The sequence below is a fragment of the Petaurus breviceps genome, unplaced genomic scaffold (genome assembly GCF_028583685.1).
Source record: "Petaurus breviceps papuanus isolate PSGF00001 unplaced genomic scaffold, PetGlider_PUasm1.0 90743, whole genome shotgun sequence".
Classification (NCBI taxonomy): domain Eukaryota; kingdom Metazoa; phylum Chordata; class Mammalia; order Diprotodontia; family Petauridae; genus Petaurus; species Petaurus breviceps.
This window is the reverse complement of record NW_027187332.1, coordinates 7,880,858-7,893,981: the sequence shown is the minus strand read 5'-3', so window position 1 is coordinate 7,893,981 and position 13,124 is coordinate 7,880,858.

Genomic DNA, 13,124 nt, shown 5'->3' with positions numbered 1-13,124 from the left:
TCTGCATAGGTTATTTTGTGTTGCAATCTTGAGTCTTTTGCCTTCTAGAATATCATATTCTAATACGCTCTGATCACTTAATGTGGAAACTACTAAATCTTGTGTGATTCTGACTAGGGCTCCATGATATCGGAATTGTTTCTTTCTGGCTATACACAATGTTTTCTTCTTGGGAGATCAGAAATTTGGCTATAATGTTCCTGGGACTTTTCACAACAACATCTGAAATATGGATTTATGACTAGAGAGAAGGAGACATAGAGGAGTGACAGTCTAAAACTAGAAAAGATAAGATTTGACTAACTTCTGTCCATTTGATGAGAATGAGAAAGAGGAATAAAATGTAACATCCAAGTTTATAAAGGTGAATTGCTGGGAGGATGGTGGTACCCTTGACTGTAATAAAGAAATCCATATACAACTGAAAGATTTAGGCAAAAGCAAATTGTATTCTGGTTAGCTTGAGGCAGCTATGCAAAATTCAGGTTTGGATTTTGAAAGGGCATTTAGTGTTGTGAAGCTGTAGCTTACGTTAGGTGCAAGAGCTGGGAATAATCTATAGAAATAATGGTTGAACCCACTGGATTTGATAAAATCACAAAGTGAAGTAATATAGAGCAAAAAAGAAAAGAGTGTCCAAAACATAACCTTTAGAAACACTCATCGAGAGTTGGTTAGAAGACAATAAAAAGCTTGAATTATGAGATGATGAATAGATAATGTTCAAAATTTTAAAAAATGGACATTATGAAACAGATTAAAATATTTTGAGTTATTTATAAGACTAATAATTGCTAGGTCATTATTTTGCTAAGAGAGTGAGAAATTATATTGAAATAATAAAAAACTTAAAAATCAGCAAGTTAAGTGCATAATTAAGAAACAAAAAACAGAATTGTCAGAAACAATTAGATGTGATTATAGGGCAGAAAACAGAATTTAAAAGAAATAGGTGATTATCTAATAAAATTAAAAATACTCAATTTAGCAAAGTAGAACTGAATAAGAGTTAATTCAATCTTCAAAAGTCATACTGAGCAAACTTCAGATGAACTATGAAAGTTTATATGAATGGGAGCCAGATCTAAGTAGTTTCATAGGGAAATTTTTTTTAAATACTTAGGAAAAATTAAGATTTATATGACAAATTTTTCAATAATTTAAAAGAGACATACTTCTAAAATCCTATCACTCCATAACATTCTAACTAGGGAAGGATAAGAGAAAAAGATTCATAGACCTATTTCACTAATAAATATTGAAGGAAAAATAATTGCCACCAAATTAATGGTATATCAATGATTTGAGGAGTTTTAAAAAGAAAAGAGCTAACCAAATTAATCATATAAATAACAAAAATGTCTAGAATATTAAAATTAAATTCTGAAAAGACTTTTTGACAAAGTATGTTTATTTACATTAAAATCTTAAAAAATAACATGTGAGAAAATATCATCATTATTATTAATATTATAATTATTATCCTCATTAAAATAAAGATCAGAACTAGACTTATTTGCAAGATAGTAACCCTAGAAACTTTCTAATTATGATCAGGGGTAAAGCAAATATAATTACATTTGCAGTATTATTTGACCTAATTATACAAACACTAGGTATAAGAAAAAACACAAGAAAGAGAAATAAGCAGAACGAGCATTGACAAAATAGAAACAATCACGCCTATTTTTACATTACAAGATGATTTAGTAAATATAAGAAAAGTAACAATAATATAAGATGATCAATAGTATAAATAGTGTAGCTGTAGAGAAATTTAATCCAAAAAATGCACATGTATACACATACCGTACATATATATATGATGATATATATCTAGCTATAGATATATTTATGTATCTACATGTGACAAAAATGAAGAAAGTATCCAAAAGTCTATTTCCTTCCAGAATACTTTAAAATACATAATATTTTAAAAGTTAACCTACTAATCTTTGTTAAAGATTTCTATAACAACAAAAACTCTAGAAAGTAACAAAGGGATACAGTTAATTTGAGATTTGTTCCCTAACAGTGACTGGCATATGACAAGGTAATAAAAAGGAAGAAACCATCTTTCTTACTTTGCATATTTAATTTTCTATCATTTAAACTATGAGTTATTGAATATAGGCAAACATTTTGTATGAAATTCACTTGAAAAAAAGATCTAGAGTCTCAAGATAAATAAATGTGTACCCTACTGATCATTTTAATCTTTTGCATCTAAGATGATTCATAAAGCCATGGAGACCAATTAGTATAGCATTTTTGGTTGCTACCAGATATCCATTTCTATCTTTCATGAAGTCTTAATTGCATACATCCCTATCCTGCTATGTGTGTGTTTGCACACATATATTAATGTATATAATGACATATGTGCATTCACGCATATACATACACATGTACAAATATGAGAGACTACAAGAAGTTATATTAGAATTCTGTCTGTATTACTGCTATTCTCTTTTTTATTCCTTTCCATTTCTCTGACCTTGCCCTCATACATCTGGGATTCATCACAGAGTCAGTAGATTCTTCTGTCTTCATTATGTTATGAGAGGATTGTAAGGGTTATGGGATTTAAAGATCTTCCATGCCCCGTTGGACTTGCTGATGTAGCAGGAAGGGGCGGAGCAAGAGGAAGCGGAAGCCAAGCTAGCGTTCCTGCGTTGGCTGGCGGTGGTGGTGACGGCGGCAGCAGCAGAGGCAGTGGCAGCGCGAAGCCCTTTTTGAGTTAGGACTGCTAAGGACTTTCTGCTAAGGACTCCTGCTGAGGACTGCCAGGGGCCGGAGCTGCTGGGAGCGTGCTTCCAGGACGCTGGGTGGTTGCTGTGTGTGGGGAGAGGAGGACCTTTGCCTGAGGTAGCCTGTTCTGTTTTAAAGGCTTGAAAATGTGGGTGCTTTCTACTTTATCTACCTGTGCCAATATCATAACTACTCTGATGGCTTTCACTTTCTGGTTTTGGGACTCAGTCTTTTGGTATCTTAATAAATTTTCTAGTTTATTTCCTCATATGGCAAACATGACGTATTTGGTAATGGATAATTATATCAGCATATTTGTAATCTCTATAGGCATTGTGAATATGGCATTGCTGATACAAGGACCCAAGGAAAAAGACCTCTACCTTCCTCTTGCTTTTGAATATAACAATCTCGGACTTTACCAACTAGCTCATCCTTGGACTTCCAACAAGGAGAATATAGGACATTTGTCTTCCTTTATCCTTATCTCTTCTTGCTCCACGGCAATGGTGGCTATAAATAACCAATAGCTAGAATATGTGTTTGTTTACCTGAATCTGAAATTGGATCTCAGATACGTGGGTAGCTTTCTGTGAGCAATTCCCCCTTTCTATCAGAATAGTTCATTTCTGAGGCCTTCTATAATTCTTGTATGGACTGACTCCTGTAGAAGTTTTGGTCATGAGACACAACCTACCTATCTTTACTGTAGACATTTCCTCATTGGTTTATTGGGTTCATGGGGGAATATATCATTGGATTGTTTATAAAACCTGCAACCAATTTATTGACCTGAATGTGTGCAGACTTTAGAAGACTAATCCTTAGATAACTTCCTTTTCTCATAACCTTCAGTAAGTACCTCTACTAAGAGATACTTCAATCACCATGTAGGCACACAAGGACAGTTGCTAATGGATCCTTAGAGAGACTGAGTAGTAGGCAATACTGTCTGTTGAAGCCCAATTACATCTGTTGTCTCACAGAACTAGCACTAAATTACTGTGGCTGGCCTGCATGACTTTTTTTTTTCATTTTGTAAGAGGTTATTTCTTTTCCCAGTTCTAACTATAACAATAGATCTATAGCCCTTTGATATCTTTTACTGTACTTCTCAAAATGCTTGCTTTCCTTACTTTTCTATAATCTTTATTACCATATTTTTATAATTTACTTGGTGTTGCAATATCTTTATCCTTTAAATATTCTACATTATTTTAAATAGACATGTCAGGCACATCTCATTTATCAACATTCTCAATCCCTTAGAAATGAATGGATTAACATAATTAATTAGCTAGTACAGCAAAAGGTAATGTATTTAGTGTCCTTCAAGGGCAGCATTCTGATAAACTTGGGAAATCTCATTTTTGTTTTTTGTAAATGCATATAAACTGTTTTTCCCCTGAAAGCATTACTTTGTATAATAGTCCAAACAAAGAATTTCAGAAAACAATTTTCTTGCTAGATAAAAAGTGAAGAAAACTGGAAGGTCTTCAAGGAAAAAAAAAGAATATAAGGAAGGAACATTTAAGATCACTTTTCTTAACAATTCCTATGAAAACTTCAACTCTAATCATAATGAAAGTCTAAATTCAAATTGAATGTAAATCAGTTGAGCAAATACCTTTGATATTATATTCAAAATTCACTATGAATTGATTAAGCAATAAATGAATATTCATCAATTACCTAATATATAGAAAACTTGCTGCAAGATTCCTAAGGTATAAAGATAAAGGCAATATATTTCTTCCCTTCAAGGAGTTCACATCTCTTAGTGATAAATATGTTTATATAGACATTTAAATGTTTATATACATATGTATGTGTGTGGGAACAAAATTGCTATCTGGGTAATTTAGGAAGGAAAGCATTAAGTGACATACAGTTAGGGAAGGGTTCTTGTAGAATGTTGAGCTGAGTGATCATAAAAACTAGGGATCTTAAAAATCAGAGGTAAGCTGATCATGCTTTCCAGATGTAAAAGACAGCTAATTCAAAGATCCAGAGATTTGAATTGGAGGAAGTGTATACTACATTATAAACACTCTAAGAAATAGAATACCTGCCAGGGTATTCTGGAACCTATTCTTATTTATTTGAGAGAGCCAATTACTTAATTTTAAGGAAAAAAAATGTTAATTTGATTCAAAAATGAAGCAAACAAAATCACGAGTATCAAAAATGAAAAGAATGAATTCACCAAAAAATGAAAAGGGAAATAAATTATTTATTGGGAGCAATTTTGCCCAATTATATCCCAATGAATCTTACAATCTAAGTAAAATGGATGAATATTTGTAAAAGTCTAGTTGCCCAGATTAGCAGAAGAGGAATTAGAATAGTTAAATGATCTATTGTGAGCAAAGGAAATTGAATAAGTCATCAATTAGCTCTCTAAGAAAACATCTCCAGAACTAGATGAATTCAAAAGTTAATTGTGCCAAAATTTTGAAGAGCAATTAATTCTAATGCTAGCTAAACTATTTAGAAAAAATAGGTAAAGAAAGAGTCCTTCCAAGTTTGTTTTATGACAAAAATATTATTCTGATATCTAAACCAGGAAGAATGAAAACAGAGAAGGAAAACTAGAGACCAATTTCCTAATGAATATTGATGTAAAATTTTTAAGTAAAACACTTACAAGTAGATCACAGCAACAGATAAAAAATCATACATTTTGAACTGGTGGAATTTTCCCGGAAATGTAGAGGTGGTGGAATATTAAGAAAACTTTAAGCACAGTTGACCATATCAATAACAAAAGCAAGAGAAATCATATGATTATTTCTTTTTTTTTTTTTTAGTTTTTTGGAGGGCAATTGGGGTTAAGTGACTTGCCCAAAGTCACATGGCTAAATTTTTGTGTTAAGTGTCTGAGGCTGGATTTGAAATGAGGTCCTCCTGACTCCAGGGCCAGTGCTCTGTTCACTGCATAACATAGATGCCCCTGATTTTCTCAATAAATGTAGGAAAATTTTAACAAAATGCAATACTAATACTAGTTTTTTTTAAGCACATTGGAAAACTGAGGAATAAAGAGAGGTTTCCATGAAAAAATAAGCAATATCTATCTTAAACCAAGAGTAAGAATTATCTTTAAAGGGGATAAAGTAGAAATTTTTAAAAAGATCAGGGATGAAGGAAGAAAGTTCATTATTATCACTATTATTCCATATTGTACCAGAAATTCTAGCTATAGCAATAAAGTAAGAAAAGAAGAATGTATTAACATAGTCAATGAGGGGGAAAAACTGTCATCTTCTGCAGGTGAGGTGATGGTATCCTTGGAGAATCCTAGAGTATCAACTGAAAAATAGAACAGTTGAAATGATGAACAACTTTATAAGAGTTGCAGGATATAAAATAATTCCACAGAAATCATAAGCATTTCTATATATTACCAACAAAGTTCAGCAGGAAGATATAGAAAGATAAATTATATCTAAAATAAATATGGGCAGTATAAAGTAATTTGGAGAGTACCTGCCTTGACAATCCCAGTTTGTCATAACTAACTATTACAAAACACATTTTACACAAATAAAGGCAGATCTGAAAAACTGGAAAAAAATTGCTCATGGGAAGACAGACCAATGTAATAAAAATGGCAATTCTACCTAAACTAATTTACTTCTTTAGTGTCATACCAAAATACCAAAAACTATTTTACAAATCTAGAAAACAAAATAACAAAATCAATATGCAGAAAACAAGTTGAACATAATCAGTGGAATAAATGAAAACAGTGAAAATGAAGGTGACCTAGTAGTACCAAATTACACACTGTATTGCAAAGAATCATCAAAACAATGTGGTACTGACTAGGTGAAAGAGTGGTGTGTCAGTGAAATAAATTAGTACACAGTACAAAGTAGCTGATGAGCACAGTAATCTGAGTTTGATAAACTCAAAGATCCCAGTTTTGGGGACAAGAGCTCGCTATTTGGGAAAAAAACTGGGAAAACTAGAAAGAAATTTGGCAGGAACTATGCATAGACAAACACTGCACACTATATAGCAAGATAGATCAAAATAGGTAAATGATTTAGACATAAGGGATGATATAGTGAGGAAATTAGGGTAACAGAATAGTTTATCTGTCAGATCTATGGATAAAGGAAAATTTATCAACAAGAGAGAGGAAACATTACAGGTTGTAAAAGGGATACTTTTGCTTCCAATACATTTTAAAAGTTTTTGCATAAACAAAATAAATGCAGTCATAAATAGATGGAAAATAGAAAATCAGGAAGTTTTCCCACAGCAATTTTGCCTGATAAAGACCTAATTTCTCAAATATATAGGAAACAAAATCAAATTTATAAGAATACTAATTATGGTCAAAGGAGATGAACAGTTTTCAAATGAAGAAATCAAAGCTATCTCTAGTTATAAGAAAAATTCTTTTAATCACTATGGATTAGAAAAATGAAATTTAAATAATTCTGAGTTATCACCTCACAGCTATCAAATTGACTAATATGACAGAAAAGGAAAATGACAAAGATTTGTGCAAATTTGGGAGAATTGGGACATGAATGTACTGTTGGTGGAGTTGTGAACTGATCCAACCATTCTGGAGAACAATTTGAAATTACACCTAAATGGGTAAAAAACTGCATATTGTTTAACCCAGCAATATCATTACTATGTCTGTATCCAAAAAAATTTTTACAAAAAGAGAAAATGATTTACCTATACAAAAATAATTATAGCAGCTCCATTTGTGGTAGGAAATAATTGGAAATTGATGGGATGTATATCCATTGGGGAATGACTGAGCAAGTTGTGCTATATGATTGTGATGGAATACTATTGTACTTTTAAAATTGTGAGTAGGGTGCTCTCAGAAAAACCTGGAAAAGCATGAATTTATGCAAACTGAAGGGGGCAAAGCTAGGAGAACTTGTACACAGTAACAAAAATATTGCACAATGACCAACTGTGAATAATAGTTTTTCTCAGGAATACAAAGTTCCAAGACAATTCTGAAAGGCTTAGGATGAAAAATGTTATCCACCTCCAGAAAAAACAAACAAAAAACCAACCCTGATGGAGTCTGATGCAAATTGAAGCATGCTCTTTTAATTTTTTTAATATTTTACTGCCTGTCTTTTTGCAACATAGTTAATATGGAAATATATTTTGCTAACTGCCCATGTATAAGCTATTGCTTGGCTTCTCAATGAGGGATTAGGAGAAAGAGGGAGGGAGAGAATTTGGAACTCAAATTAAAAAAAAAAGTTTAAATCATTTTTATGTGTAATTGGGAAATAAAATATTTTAAAAAATAAAAAATTATCTCTGTCTCTGATATTTGCATGCACAAACCTCCCCTCCATGCATACAAACATACCTCTGCACACATACAAACACACCCCTGCACACACTCATACACACATACAAAACCAAGGCTCTTTTCTTAATGTCTATTTCTAAAATTCTCATATTCAGTCCAATTTGCTCTTTTTCTTTTAGGAAGAACTTTCTTTGGATGTCCTTTAGGTGGCTTTTTCCTTTCTTTGATCTTCTCTCTCAGGTCTATAACTGCTTTATTTTGCTGTTTCAAGGTCAGCCCAAACACCAGCTAAGGCATGTACAGTTCATCATTCTTGATATACCAAATCAGTGATATCACTACTATCACTGTGAACCTAGGTCAGTACCAGGACAACTGGAGGTCCAAGTGAGGTAATGAGGAACCAGAACCAGAGTTATCCACACACACTGTCAAATAAATTCATTCAAATTCCAAGGAGCAGTGTTTGGAAAAAAGCACTTCATAATTTATAGCTTAAATGTGAAATCAGTAATGTTTTCATGATTTTGATGAACTTACTGGATTTTTTCTCATTTTATTTATTTATTTTTAGTTTTCAACTATCATTTCCACAAGATTTTGAGTTAAATATTTTCCCCCATCTTTTCAATATCCCCAAACTAAGATAGCGAGTCTACAAAATATCCCTTCCCCCAATCTCTTCTCTCTTATATCCTTGCCCATCAATCCCCTCCTAACTTTCTATATGGATTTCTATATGACAGTGCCTGTATATCTTATTTTCCAGTTGCATGTAAAGAAAAAACAAAAATTTTTAGTATTTGTTTTTAAAATTTTGATTTCCAAATTCTTTCCCTTCTTCCCTCCTCATCTACCCCCATTGGGAAGATAAGCTTCAACAGAAGTTGTAGATGCATAGTTATGCAAAATATTTCTATAGTATTTATATTGGGAAAGACTAACTATATTTTCCTCCATCCTATCCCACCCCCCCACCTGTTCTGTTTTCTACTTTGACCTGTCCCTTTTCAAAAGTGTTTGCTTCTCCCAGTATGCCCTCCCTTCTATCATTCCCCCTCTTATCCCCTTCCCCCCAACTTTCCTGTAGGGTAGGATACCCAATTGAGTGTGTATGTTATTTCTGCCTTAAGCCAAATTCAGTGAGAGTAAAATTGATCCATTCCATTTCACCTTCCTGCTCTTTCCCTCCTTTGTAACAGTTTTTTCTTGCCTCTCTTATATGAGATAATTTACCATATTATATTCCTTTCTCTTCCCAATATATTCCTCTTTCACCTTTTAATTTTATTTTTTAGATATCATCCTTTCCTATTCAACTGATCCTGTGCCATCTATCTATGTATACATGCACACACATACACACACACACACAAATATATATATATATATATGCATTTATACAGACATATGCCCTCCTATACATATTTTCCCCTTCAACTATCCTCATACTGAGAAAAGTCTCAGAAGTTACAATTATTATTTTTCCATGTAGTAGTGTAAACAGTTCAACTTTAATAAGTTCTTTATGATTTCTTTTTCCTATTCACCTTCTCATGTTTATCTTAATTCTGGCATTTGAAAGTCAGATTTTCTGTTCAACTCTTTTTTTTTTATCAAGAGTGCTTTAAAGTCCTCTGTTTCATTAAATGACCATATATCCCCCTGAGCATTATACTCAGTTTTGCTGGGTAGATGATTCTTGGTTTTAATCCTAGCTCCTTTGACCTCCAGAATATATTATTTCAAGTCCTTTGATCAGTTAAATGTAGAAGTTTCTAGATTTTGTATTATCCTGATTGTGTTTCCACAATAATCAAATTGTTTCTTCCTGGCTTCTTGTAATATTTTCTCCTTGCCCTGGGAATTCTGGAATTTGACTATAATATTCCTTGGAGTTTTCTTTTGGGTATATTTTTCAAGAGGTGATTGGTGAATTCTTTTAACTTCTATTTTTTCTGCCCTCTGCTTCTAGAATGTCAGAGCAATTTTCCTTGAAAATTTCTTGAAGGATGATTTCCAGGCTCTTTTTTGATGATGGCTTTCATGTAGTCCCATAATTTTTAAGTTGTCTCTCCTGGATCCATTTTCTAGGTCAGGGGTTTTTCCAATGAGATATTTCATATTCCCTTCTATTTTTTTCATTTGTTTGGATCTGTTTAATAGTATCTTGATTTCTCATAAAGTCATTAGCTTCCATTTCCTCCAATCTAATTTTGAAGAAATTATTCTCTTTACTGTGTTTTTGAAATTCCTTTTCCATCTGGCAAATTCAGCTTTTTAAGGCATTGTTTTCCTCATTGACTTTTTGTGTCTCTTTTGCCATTTGAATTAAGACTATTTTTTAAGGTGTTATTTTCTTCAGTCAGACTGTTGACTTGGTTTTCATGATTTTTTTTGCATCATTCTCATTTCTCTTCCCAATTTTCCCTCCATTTCTTTTACTTTATTTTCAAAATCCTTCTTGAGCTCCTCTCTATGGCATACTACCAGTTCATATTTTTTTTGAAGATTTTGATGCAAGAGTTTTTACTTTGTCATCTTCCTCTGGTTCCATGTTTTTATCCTTTTTGTCTCCCAAAAAGAATCTATAGTCTAATTGTGCTTTCTATGCTCATCTTGCCAGACAATTACTTGACTTCTGATATCTTTACTATGGCAGAACTCTGGTTCCTGAATGGAGAGAGCTGTGTCCCAAATTTTGGGGGGTTTTCTACTTGTCAGAGCTATGAGGAGGGCACCCTCTCTACAGCCACCACAAGCTCTGGCACACTGGTATTCCTTACCCCAGGACCACCACCCAAGACTGTGTCCCAAATCCAAACAGGTCAAAGCAAGAGTGATTACACTCTGAATGGTCATTTGGTCCTCCTTTAATCTGCAGGCCAGGAGCTGGCAGAGGCAGCCATGTGGCAGCAGCTGCGGCCACAGCCACAACCACCTCTGCTACTCTGGAGGCAGTTGCTGGACTTTCTGAAAACTTTCTGAATTTTCATTCCTTAGGATATCACTTTTCAGCAACGACTTTTATCCTAAACTATCCCCAAAGACATTCTGTACAAAGAAAATACTTTATTTTTTTCAAAAATAGGTAGATTTCATAGTGATCATCACCAATATAACCTCATGATGTTGTAGTTATCTTTATTTCATAGCTTTATAGAGTCAGAAAGGAAGCAATGATTTCTTCTAATCCAATGCCTTATTTTACAGATTAGAAAACTCAGACCTAGGAGTAGCTTACTAAAAGTTGCACAGTTATTAAGAAATAAAGCTGGAATGAAAGGCCAGATCCTTTGATACCAAAGGTGCTAATGACACAAGCACACTATGATGTTTTATAACTGGAAGAATTAATTAAGACCTGTAGTCTATATCACCTGTAGTCTGTGCATTATTCTTAGCTAGATCATATTGAAAATATAGTTGAAGGGTTTCTTTGTACTCCTATAAGAATTCTGAAAAATATTTTTTGTAATGATATAAATTTGTTCTTTTTTTCCTCTGAGCTCTGTTGCCCTCCTTCCTTGTCAAATTTTAGTACCCTCACTCCTTATATTTTTGTATCATTTTACATTTATTAAAGATATCCACTTTATCTTCCAGAGAGAATGTACTATTTGAAGGCAAGTACTATTTTTGCAATACCTTTGTATTTTTAAAGCCTCATGTCTAGAGTAACACAAAAAAGTATATATTAAGCATTTATTGTGTTAAGCATTGTGCTGAGTGCTGACAAAAGAAAAGATAAGGTAAAAAGGGTCCCTGTCCTCAAGCAACTTACATTACAATTGTGGCAAATGTCTATTAATAAGTAATTTAAGATATATGAAGAGTAGATATCACTTAAACCATACTTAACATCTAATGAAGATATCTATTTCCTCATCTTTCACCTACCCTGTGATAACTTCTTCCTGGAGTCTTTCAACCTTTTTCTCACAAAATATCCTACTATTACTTTAATTAATTTTGCTGCATGTGGACGATCAAATTATTATAAGCTGTCAATGGCTCTATGACCAACCTCTTCTCCCTTGGTCCATTTTACAATTCTCTAAGACCTGTATTTTAATTTTGAATTTTTCAATCATTATTCACCATCCATTTTTCTTTGCTTCTTTCAGATAACTTAAGAAGCAACATTTTCCTTAACTGAATAAAAAATTAATAAATAAAATTTGGTGTGTATATTGACAAAATCTGAATGAACAGAATCCTAATTAATGATGCATTGTTACACAAGAAAAAATACATTGAGTTTTTTTAAAGGGGAAGATAAAAAACTTTAATACTCCAGTAGACTTTAGAATTAAATTCTTCTCCAACTGATTGTCTAAAAAACTTTGTTTTCCACTGTGATGTGAAACCAGATGTGTTATTTCAGGTTTTTCTTTTAACTGGAAACAAAAAAAGAGAAACAAGCAAAATGCAATTAGTAGTAATTAGAGTGATTGGTATTTAGTTACTTCAAAGGTAAAAAGAACATAGTAAAAAATTAATATGGCATATTCAATTTAGCTGGCGTATGTTTTAATTTATGTGCTGTTTATGAAAGAGTATGATGTACCTAAAAGAGAAAGAAGGAAAAAAAGAAAAAAGTAAAAAGGAGATGCTTTATAAAAAATCAGAAAAAAAATAAATAGTACCAATGAATCACACATCCTCCTGCTATTGATTCTGATTCTTTTTGAGTACTTTTCATGTGAAAAGTATTTTGCACCATTACAGGACAATGGAAAAAGTTCATTACCTGTATCAATCAGTATGCTCACAAAATTCTTCCCTTAGAAAGTATCCCTAAATGAATTGAAAAGGAAGTCAATAGCAAAGACAAATTGTATCTCTCCATCACCACTTGTTAGAACATTTGTTCATTGTCTAACAGTTGTACACTGCAGGAAGATAACCTTCTTATATACTTTTTTTTACTCTTTTTGGAAATAATCATGAATCTTAGCACCTCTACAATCATAACTTTATGTCTGCAGTGAATGGACCCAGACTTTGCTATACTTCACAGCTATTCATTAGACATCATCGTGATGTTTCAAATCACTGAACAAGG